An 11,300-nucleotide genomic window follows, 5' to 3' on the forward strand; every position below is an offset into this window, starting at 1 on the left:
AGAGGAGGAACTGTCCTCTGGGAAAGATTTAACACGGTTCCGACCACTGAAACCACTTTTCAGGAGCACCCGGGATTGAGACAATGGCTGCTCAGTGATTGGTAGGTCCTGAACCAGGACTGTTGAGATATGCATATCTCTTGCCCTCTAGTTAAACATAAACTTCCTGTTGGTACCCCAAAACAGACTTGCGGGGAATCACTGGGCCTCCTCGTCTCTCTTCCCAGTGTGTTCTCATTGTATATATCTCCTTGTGCTTTTCAATATTTCTTTCTCTTTAGTCGGTGCCTTAGGGACTTAGCAGAGGGACCTTGCTTGTTGGGGTTGTCAAAGTCAGGGCTTTGCCTCCCCAAACTCCAGGAACACTGGGACTTGGTTTGAAATGCCTTAAGTCAAGAAGGAAGGGAGGTAGTATTTAGCTAGGTGCCTGAGTGTTTGCTTAAGGAATTAGCTACCTGCTTGTCCAAGTTTGGGCACCTTCAAAGGCATCTTGGTGCCTTTTGTTCTTTGAGGATTATTGGATAATCCAGCCCTACAGGTGCCTACTGTTTTGAGAAAACTTTGCATTACAAAGCAGTCGAATGGAAGTAAATCCTCGGTTGCTGTTCAACCTGCCATCTTTTTATTTATTATTATCATTGAAAACAGATTCTTCTCTCATACAATACACCCCAACCACTGTTTCCCCTCCCTCTACTTTTCTCAGCTTCCACTCAGCTCTCCTCTCCCTCAGATTCCCCACCTCCATTTTTTTTTCTTCTTCAGAAAAGAGCTTGTCCCCCGAGAGACAACAGGACAAACCAGGATACAATATGACAAGGCAGAAGCCCTTCTATCGAGGCTGGGCACCTGCCGTTTTTCAAGGGGTCCTCTGCTGAGGCAGCTGACACTGAGATTTGACAGAACTGGGATATTTTGTAAAACTGCGGTTGCCCCCTACTAAGGTTCACGTCAGTAAAATGTGTCTCCCCCGCTCCCACCCTGTTCCCTTCCTTTCTCTGTCCTCTCCTCCGTCCTTCCCTTCCCACTCTGTTCCCGTTCTTCTTTTGGGGTTACTGTAGCTGCAATTCTAAATTATTCCCTTCTGTCTTCTGTTTGATGTTTCATGGTTTGGGACACAGGAATGTGTTTTGAGGGCATGGTGTGACTTGAAAAATGTTTAAAATTTTATTTTTTAATTACTTCTAAAAATTAGTTTTTCATTTTAACTCTTCAGTATGGATGTGTGTTTACATGTGGGTATGTGCAGGTGAGTGCTGATGCCTGCAGAGTCCAGAAGGGAGTGTCAGATCCCTGGGAGCTGGAGTTATAGGAAGCTGCGACCTGCTGGATGTGGGTGCTAGGTACTGAATTTCAGTCCTCTGGAAGAACAGGACTCACTATTAATCATTGAGGCATCTTTTCAGCCCCTTATTTCAACTTTTTAAAAAGCATCTTCCTTTCCTATTTTGTCTTCAGTTTGACTGAATGCAGCTTGTGGAGAGAAGACTTGACCCACGGGTCGCTAAAGCTCCCTGGAATGCAAATCTTTCGCTCACCAGTTTGGAAGACCAAGGGCTCAGAATCACGGCCAGGGGGCGCCCCCGTGTGGTGCCAGCGGATATTAACTCTGCATCTTGGATGCTGACTAGGGGACCAAGGGACATACATACCTCAGTACAAACAGAAGACATAATGGTTCAATCTCTTCCCTACCTCCCTTCCTCCATCCCTCTGTCTCTCCCTTCCTAGGTCTCTTCTACTCCTCTCTTTCTCCCTCTCATCCCATCCCTCTTTCTACATACCTCTCTCCTTCCCTCTTTTTTCTCTCTTCTTTCTGCTCCTTCCCCCCTCTCCTTCCCCCCTTCCCCCTCTGTCTCTCCTCCTCTCTCTGTTTCTGATCCCTCCCACTTTCCCCTCTCTCTGTCTTTCTTCTCTTCCTTCTTATGTCCCTTCTTGTCACCCCCTTTCTTCCCTAGCCCTAACGCCTCTGTCTTCCTAGGAGTAGAAGAGCTTTTCAGTTTTCTCTAATGTCACCTAACTTCAAGAGACATCCTCCGGCTTGGAAGACAGTTGGGGGCAGAAGCACCGTAGGACGCCTGGCTACTCTTTACCATTCAAGTGAGTGGAGGGGGAGAGATACAGATGAGGGAATGCACGCTTGGTGCCAAGCGGTACAAGCTTGACTATGAATACACACACACAAACACATACACAAGTGAGTATTTGTAGAACTACCCAATCTTCCTTTCCCTTACTTCTGCTGATTCATGGTTTGGGGATTGAAAGAATGCTAAACAATACTGGACTGTGTCATGAATGGCTTCATCCAAACTAAGAGTGGGGAAAAGCATCCAGTTGTGTTGACAAAGAGCTTTCACGTGGGAGATGTGCACAGCGAATATTTTATCTGTGTTTATATGTATTGATTTGTGTGGGGGTTTGAGGGGGGGTATGTGTGTGCCGTGGCTGAGTGTGGACCCTTGAAGGAGCAGGTTCTCTTTTTCTACCATGGGGGCCTCAGAGACCAGACTCAGACTATCAGGCTTGGCAGCTAAGTCACCTCTGGGGCTGTTTTTATTTTTCTTTAAGTTTTAGAATTTGCATTTGAACCCTGAAGAAATAATGACCATGGCTAGAAGCTGAGGTGGTGAATGAAGCTTCCTCCTTTCCTGTCTCTGCAAATGGGAAGAGTTGAGATCAGTAAGGGGACTGTGTTCTCAGGAGACAAAGAGGAAGAGCCCTGAGAATGAGGAAGTATTAAGACAACTGAAAACCAGAGGAACAGAAAGGCAACACACAGGAAAATCTTAGGTAGTCCACAGCTCCAATTGTGATCCCAAAGAGAGCATGAATTGGAAGCCAACGGCAAGGTAAGACAAGCAGCCATGGTGATGATAGATTGGCAGCCCCAGCCCAGCTGAGAAGCCCACTTTGATATTGCTTTTTTTTAAAAGTTACTTTTATTTTGATGTGCATTGGTGTTTTACCTGCACAGATGTCTGTGTGAGGGTGTTGGATCCCCTGAAACTGTAGTTACAGACAGTTGTGAACTGCCATCTGGGTGCTGGGAATTGAACCCAGATCCTCTGAGAAAGCAAGCAGTGCTCTTAAACACAGAGCAATCTCTCCAGCCCCCGGGATTTGTATTTTAAATATAATTATTTGTATTATTCATATTTATATTCTGAGTCAAAGGAACCTGAACACTTTTTGTGTGCCATCCTTGGCATGTACCTAAGTTCAGGAGTTAAGGCCAGGGAGGGAGGTCTATTTTTTTTTTTTTTTTGGCTCAGAGTGTTGAAAAATTCCCTTGTAATTGCTCTCTGCTGTAGGTCATCATATCTTTGGACCTAAATACTGTCTGAGCCACGTTTTCACAGGACCGTCGGGCTAGGACAATATGTTCAGTGTAGGATGCAGCACTTGCTCGACTTAGAAGGAAAAGAGCTGCAGTTTCTCCATCACGTTCACCAAGGAACCGGACTTCCCTCAGCTCACCTTGGAGGGCCGTTCTGTGGCAAGCAGCCCTACTGCTGAGTCGGGTTCAAGAACAACTGATAGCCACCAGCCACCCAAGGGAATTCATGCCTTCACCACTCCCGGAGCAGGCAACTAGCTACACGTAGGTGAAAAGCTGTTGTTGTGCGGCAACCGTTTTCCCCCCTATCATTTGTCCCGTGGAACTGGGACACACCAGAAAGACCGTTTCAGGGAGGTAATCCTCCATCTTTCCTGATGCAGCTCCAAGAGTGCAAGCTCCTTGCTTCCTGCATTATTTTCTGATAATTCTCAGTCAATTTCACTGCTGTGAATTACACCCCAAATCCGACTTCACATACTTGATCCCGTTTCATGATGTAGACAAAGCAGGTTTGTGGCGTCCTTCATGTAACTGTTCACACCCCTCTTTGGCTTCTGAAAACAAGGACAAGGTCATTTCTTGCCTTGTGTAGCCCCATCCCTGGGTATTTCATTAGGAATTTATTTGACTGTTGTGAAATGCTCCTTGCAAATAAGAATGGCGATTTTCTTGAGAAATCACACCAAAGATTGAGTCAAGTTAGAGAGCTATCTTTAGAGAATTAAATGCTAATTCATGTAAGTAAGCAAACCCAAATGTTTATCCAGGAAAAAATATACCCCCTGGCACAAATTCAAAGAAAAAGAAATCAAATTGAATATGTTATTCACAAGTAAGTTAGGAAAAAAATCTCAACATGAAAATAATATATGCTAACATTTTTCTACTGAATCTGATTTATTTGTTGAGCTGTCTTGAGATCAATATGACAATGCTAATTGTGTGTGCTAAAGGGTGTAGCCAAGTTCCACCATGTAAACATTGGCCCTGCGTACCAACGAAAGTCACTATCTTATAATCTGTTTCAGAGATTTTTCTTTTCTGAAGGCCAATGTGCAAAAGAAGTTAAAAATTATAAGTAAAGATGCTGAGGGCTTCCACTCCTGGCAACTGTGCAAACTTACTCACCTGAAAATCTTCCCATTACAAACATCTCAAACTGCGGTTCTGCTAAAGGAGCAGAGCAATAAAATGGCCGCTAAGGACGTTCTGCTGTACTCGTAAGTCAGTGTCCCGCTCAGCCTTCCTCAGAGAAACTCCCTCTTGCAGTATGAGAACAAACACAAAGACCAGCAGGTGGACAGTGTGCAGAGAGGGAGAGACCTTAGCACAGCTGGTCCTAAATGGGATGAATCTATCAAATTCATCCCCCCAGGGCTCAGGAAAGCCCATGCAAGAAGAATCAGAAAGATTCTAAGAGGCAGAGGGGATGGTGAATACCAAGAAAACAAGACCTTCTAGACATGCAGGACCTACACACATACGAACTCTCAGGAATGGTGGCAGCATGCACAGGGCCTGCACAGGTCTAAGCCAGAGGGGGTCACAGTGTTGAGAGAGGAAGTGGACATAAGCCCCCAACCCTAACCCAGAAATTATTTCCAACCACTTGTTATCTCTGATAACCACTTGCAAATGAAAAAATTAGTTTCCTCCAACAGAGTCTCATTGGTATACAAACCATTCCAAAGGCCATGCTCAGCAGCAGATGGCCAACACATGATGAACTCAATGGCATTTTTGGAGGGTTTCATTTTGTGGTGGGGGAGTGTTTCTCCCAATGCTTTGTCTGTTTCTTTTTTCTTTTCTTATCCTACAGGTGTTTTGTTTATGTATTATGGTTTCCAATTTTGTGCCTTTATGGGATTTCTTTCTGTGCATGCAAATATGTGTGTTTCTGTGTCTATATATGTTTGTTTGTTCTTTTGGCTCTATTTTTTATTATTTGTTTGTTTTGTCCTATTCAGGTTTGTTTGTTTTTATTTTATCTTCTTTTTTTTAACTTGTCTGTTTGCTTTCTAATGAGAGAAACAAAGAGAGGATATGGATTTAGGTGGGTGGGGAAATGGGTAGGAGCTGGGAGAAGCTGGGGGGAATCATAATCAGATTATATTGCCTGAAAAAAATCTATTTTTAATTTAAAAATAAAACCAAATGTCTCAAAAGAAGAGGCAAACTGCGATGTGTGATAAGAGAACTCAAATTCCGTGCATCAATGTAGCCAAGTTTATAAAATGTAGTTAGAAAGCCCTGTACACATTGTGATTACACTTAAGAAAGACTCTAAGTGCTCAGCAGTGGTGCACACTGTTTGTGGATGTACTTGCTTATCTATAGGAAAAGCATAAAGTCAGCTGGAGTACCAGCTGTCAGAGCCCCAGACAGGACATAGGATGGTGGATGCAGCTCAGGGCACATGAATGACAGGAGTCTTGTGTACAGACCGCTTAGGTCTCAGCCAAACTGTCAGGGAAGAGCGGGTCAGAAGGACGTTTACCCAACTGTTAACTGTGGAAAGTGAATGATGGATGATTGCCTGAACACGGTGAAAAGGGAAACCAGCAAAATCCAAACGGCAGCCAGAAAGCCATCTTGACAAGGCTTTACAATCCAAATGTTCAGTATCTATGTGGTCTAAAAATCTCCATCTATCTATGAACTTAGTTCACAATCGCTTAAGAATATTGATGCCTCGAGTGTTAGGAAAAAGCAACACTATTCTTCCTGGATGATGTTCAGTTCTACTGCTCCACGGATTCCCCACCTGTGGATCTCTCAGGAACACTAAAAATAACTAGGCTCACCATGCAGAACTTGTAGAAACAAAAGCACACAGAACCCCAGGAGAGCCTCCTGCAAGAGTTCTCAGACTCAGACTAGGAAAACTTTTTGTTACTTTTTTGAACAAAAAAGATAACCTAGAGAAACCTCAAGGGAACAGAAAACTATAAGAAAAGAAGATCAAGAAAGAACTGAGCTTCTTGAAGTCATAAAATGCTTTAGACTTTTAAGTAGCACAGTAGGTGTAACCGCAGATCCAACAGAGATGGGGAGACGGGGAAACACTGAGGCAGAGCCAGGGCGCAGACAGGAGATGGAAACAGCAACAAAGACTGCAGGGGGAGAAGGGGAAGCCAGACACACTTGTCAGGGCTTGGAGACAGCAGGAAAGGGGCTGTGAGAAAAGGGGGCTGGTGGAGAGTTCAGCAAAGACCCTCGGCATTCAAAAATGCAAAGCAGAATAAGGAAATAATTTAGAAAGGTTTTTTTTTAAAAGGAGGACAAGGAAAGGGGATGGAGGTAAAGGGAGAGGGAAAAAAGAGAGAGAAAAGGATGAAGGAAGCATCGGTGGGGGCCATGGAGGAAGAGAGATGACCTAGAATGGGACAATAGTGTCACAGCCATCTTTTCAACAGCTGCCACGGAAGCATATAATAGAAGGCATTGAATGTGTTAAGAAAAATGGAAGTGCTGACCTGGAATCTATACATAGCCAAAATACCTTTTAAGGATGGGGATGAAGTACAGGCACTAACAGGAAAAAGAAAAGAAAAACGTCCATCAGTCTTCCCACCTTCCCGCTCAAATGATTATTTGGAAATTTCACATCATGCCAGCCTGATCACACACACTAAGTCCTCTCAGGTCTGCCTCCAATCCTTGTGACCTCCAGAAGAAGAAGAGGGGGAGGGGGAGGAGGAGGAAGGGGAAGAGGAAGAAAAAGAAGAAGAAGGAGGAGGAGGAGGAGAAAGAGAAGAAGAAGGAGAAGAAGAAGAAGAAGAAGAAGAAGAAGAAGAAGAAGAAGAAGAAGAAGAAGAAGAAGAAGAAGAAGAAGAAGAAGAAGCTCATAATTGCAATTTGTGTTGCCTATATAATCACTGAAGCGTGGTCAAATTCCTGGTAGCCAACCCCTTAAAGAAAATTGACTCCTTCCCCACCCACTCCCTGCCAGAAGCCCTGAATTGTGGAGAGCTGCACTTCATCATCCTTGTCACAATTTATTAAGAGTTCCCTTTGGTGGTTTCTTGTTTAGGCTGTTACTTTTTTGGAGGTGGGGTTGTCACCAAAGCCTTCCATGTCCCCTTTCTCCACTGTGAATCTGCAGTCATTGATGCCACTGAAAAAGTAGCTTTCTTGCCTTTTACAGTCAGCAAGAGCATGGATCATGGAGTTCCCCGTGGTTTCCTGCTGTGGGATGTTCTGTATGGCAAATGTGTTGCTCTGATTGGTCAATAAATAAAACACTGATTGGCCAGTGGCTAGGCAGGAAGTATCGGTGGGACTAACAGAGAGGAGAAAAGAAAGAACAGGAAGACAGAAGGAATCACTGCCAGCTGCCACCATGACAAGCAGCATGTGAAGATGCCGGTAAGCCACGAGCCACGTGGCAAGGTATAGATTTATGGAAATGGGTTAATTTAAAGTATAAAAACAGTTAGCAAGAAGCCTGCCACGGCCATACAGTTTGTTAGCAATATAAGTCTCTGTGTTTACTTGGTTGGGTCTGAGCGGCTATGGGACTGGCGGGTGACAAAGATTTGTCCTGACCGTGGGCCAGGCAGGAAAACTCTAGCTACAGTTTCCGGTGATAGCTCCAAAATGCAGACATGCACATGGTCTCTGGCATCAGCATGGTCTCCAGTGGTAGTATTGACCATGGACATCAACATGGCTTCAGGTGGTGGCACAGATCATGGACATCTGCATGGCCTTTGCTGATAATATGGGCCACAGACATCAGCACAGCACAACATGACCACAGACTCATACACATAGTCCTCGGCAGCAGCATGGATCGTGGACATCAACATGGCTTCCAGTGGCAGCACAGACCAGCAGATTTCACAAAAGAAATTTGTGGAGTGTATTCAAGGCAGAAGTAAGAACCGCTGTTCCTGCCCCTTACCAGCTACAACACTTAGGAGAGAGGCCCCCACACCTCTCCTGGGCAGCATGGTAAAGCTGGCTCTGAAGCAGTAGGTGTGGGAAAGCTGACCCTGAGGGCATGAAAGCAGAACTGGCCACACCCCTTGCTCATTGTTGCAAGGGTGCACTAGCCAGGGCAATGCTAGAGAGCTCCCCCTAGTGGTGAGGACAAGGGAAAGCTGTCAGACTGACCAGCCCTGCAACTACCCAGGCTCAGAACCAGGGTTAGGAGTTGGCCCACCCCAACAACCACCCCATCTATAATCTACTGGAGCATGTGAGGGGCCAGCCCTGCAGACCCAAAGCTGCAGGATCTCCACAACACAGGACAACAACAGGATATCCAAGAAGAGTCCCAGTGAGGGCCCAGCATCGATAGTGTAGCAGAAACCAGAGGCCTTGAACAAGACCAATGACTCTGCAATGAATACTTTCGAGTAAAGATATATGGACAAAGGAGTTCACTACGTGACTCACTGTGTCACACTGCAGCTTCCAAGACGAGAAAGACAAACATGGTATGTACTCACTCAGAAGTGGATGCTAGATGTAAAGCAAAGGATAACCAGACTGCAACTCACAACTTCAGGGAGGCTACCTAGTAAAGAAGACCCTAAGTAAGACACAGGGATCGTCCAGTGACAGAGAAATGGATGAGATCTACATGAGTAAACTGGGGGTGGGGGAGTAATGGAGGGCAAGAGTTATGGGAAAGAGAGCTTAGGGGAGCGGGAGGTCCCAGCTGGATCAGGAACAGAGTGGGAGAACAAGGAAAGAGAGACCATGATAAATGAAGACCCCATGGGAATAGGAAGAAGCAGAGTGCTAGAGAGGACCTCAGAAATCCACAAAGATACCTCCACTATAGACGACTGGCAATGGTTGAGAAAGTGCCTGAGCAGACCTGGTCTGGTGATCAGATGGCCTAACACCAAAATTGTCATGATAGAACTCATCCAGTGACTGATGGAAGCAGATGTAGAGATCCAGGGCCAAGCCCCAGGTGGAGCTACAGGAGTCCAATTGGTGAGAGAGAGGAGGGATTATATGAGCAAGAGATATTGAGACCATGATTGGAAAAAGCACAGGGACAAATAGCCAAACTAGTGGAAACTCATGAACACTGAACCAATAGCTGAGGAGCCCCCATGGAACTGGACAAGGCCCTCTGGATAAGTGAGACAGCTGATTAGCTTGAACTGTTTAGGAGGCCCCCAGGCAGTGGAACTGGGACCTGTCCTTGATGCATAAGCTGGCTTTTTAGAACCTAGGGCCTATGCTGAGACACTTTGCTCAGCCTTGGTGTAGGGAGGAAGGGACTGGACCTGCCTCAACTGAATCCACCAAGCTGGGCTGACACCCCAGGGGAGACCTTGCCTTGGAAGAGGTGGGAATGGGGGGTGGATTGAGGGTGAAGTCTGGGGGGTGGGAGGAGGGAGGACAGGGGAATCTGTGTCTAATATGTAAAATTAAATTAATTATAAAATAAAAATATTTAAAAATTTATTTTATTTTATTTTGTTGGCGGATGGGGGGGTGATTTGCAAGGGCAGAGAGCAGATACGAAGGAACAGGAAATGAATGGGATTGCGACACATGATGTGAAAGACACAAAGAATAAATACAAAGAAACTTCTCTATAAAAAAGAATCCTCCAGTCAGAACAAAAAGAAAAAAAGAAAAAAGAAAAAAGAAACTAGGAAGAAGAACACCTTAAGGAAGTGTTGTGTAACAAGAGACAAACGTGGGCTGGAGAGATGGCTCAGAGGTTAAGGGCACCAGCTGCTCTTCCAAAGGTCCTGAGTTCAATTCCCAGCAACCACATGGGGGCTCACAACCATCGGTAATGAGATCTGGTGCCCTCTTCTGGCCTGCAGGCAGACGTGCAGGCAGAATACTGGATACATAATAAATAAATAAATCTGAGAGAGAGAGAGAGAGAGAGAGAGAGAGAGAGAGAGAGAGAGAGAGAGAGAGAGAGAGAGAGAGAGAGACACGAACGTGAATCGTTACAACAGAAGGTGCCGAAAGCAAAAGGATGGGAATGTGTAGCTCAGGAGACTAAAGAAAAAGGGGTCTTATAACTCTGTTACTATCAGATGTCAAAGCTTTCCTGCAAGAAGCCTGACTAAATAGCTAAGCAACTTGATCTTAATAGATTGGATTTCATACAACATCTAGCATTCTTGAACTTTCCATGCACTTAATAACGCATGCATCTCCAAAGCAAACAGTATCTTCAAGGGAAATCTGTACTCCAGCTAATAGAAGAATATATGTCGGCTAGAATAAGCAAAGCCTCAACCATCTATGGTGTAAGGAGAGACGATTCAAAGTACTCAAAAATACCAAACGTTCAAAGCGCAACAGTGCCATTCACAGCAGCACTGTTCACAGTGGTCAGGATATGAACACTCTCTGGGTGTTTGTTGATACATGAATGGGCAAAGAAACTGTGGCATACACAATGAAACATTCAGACGTTTAAGAAGGAAGTCATTTTGTGACAACCTGGGCAAAACTTGAGGGCATTGTGCTAGCTGAAATAAATCAGACAGAAATGATCAATATTGTATTATCTAACTTATATGTGGAATTTACAAGTAAGCAAGATGGTGACCCCCAGAATGCAAAAGTCAGGGAACTAGAAAAGCATCTGGCAAAGTGTACAAACACACAGGCATTTGATGGGTGTGGTAGAATATTTTAAGGTGTGCTACTTCTGTTTATGTTGTATTTGTTTACCTCTGTGAAGCTGTGTTACTGTGCCTGTCTAAAACACCTGATGGTCTAAAAAAGAGCTGAATGGCCAATAGCGAGGCAGGAGAAAGGATAGGTGGTGTTGGCAGGCAGAGAGAATAAATAGAAGGAGAAAACTGGAGAGGGGGAGAGATAGAGGATCCGAAGAAGGAGGAGGATATATATATATCAGAAGCATCCCATTATGCACAGTGGAGTTTCAGATGTCAATCATCCCTCTTGGAAGCTGGAAAATAAACGTTCCATGAGAGAAATAACTACATAAATAAGG

The 11,300-nt window shown here is 44.8% G+C and overlaps 1 long non-coding RNA gene across 1 annotated transcript; it reads left to right on the top strand.

The window, feature by feature from the left end:
* The first annotated feature begins 782 nt into the window (after positions 1-782).
* Positions 783-7,109, top strand: LOC143269494 (uncharacterized). Its single transcript, XR_013045922.1, has 4 exons — positions 783-944; positions 1,459-2,100; positions 2,572-2,852; positions 3,315-7,109. It is a non-coding gene; the product is annotated as an uncharacterized LOC143269494 (long non-coding RNA).
* Positions 7,110-11,300: the final 4,191 nt, after the last annotated feature.

This window comes from Peromyscus maniculatus, chromosome 19 (assembly GCF_049852395.1).
Source record: "Peromyscus maniculatus bairdii isolate BWxNUB_F1_BW_parent chromosome 19, HU_Pman_BW_mat_3.1, whole genome shotgun sequence".
Classification (NCBI taxonomy): domain Eukaryota; kingdom Metazoa; phylum Chordata; class Mammalia; order Rodentia; family Cricetidae; genus Peromyscus; species Peromyscus maniculatus.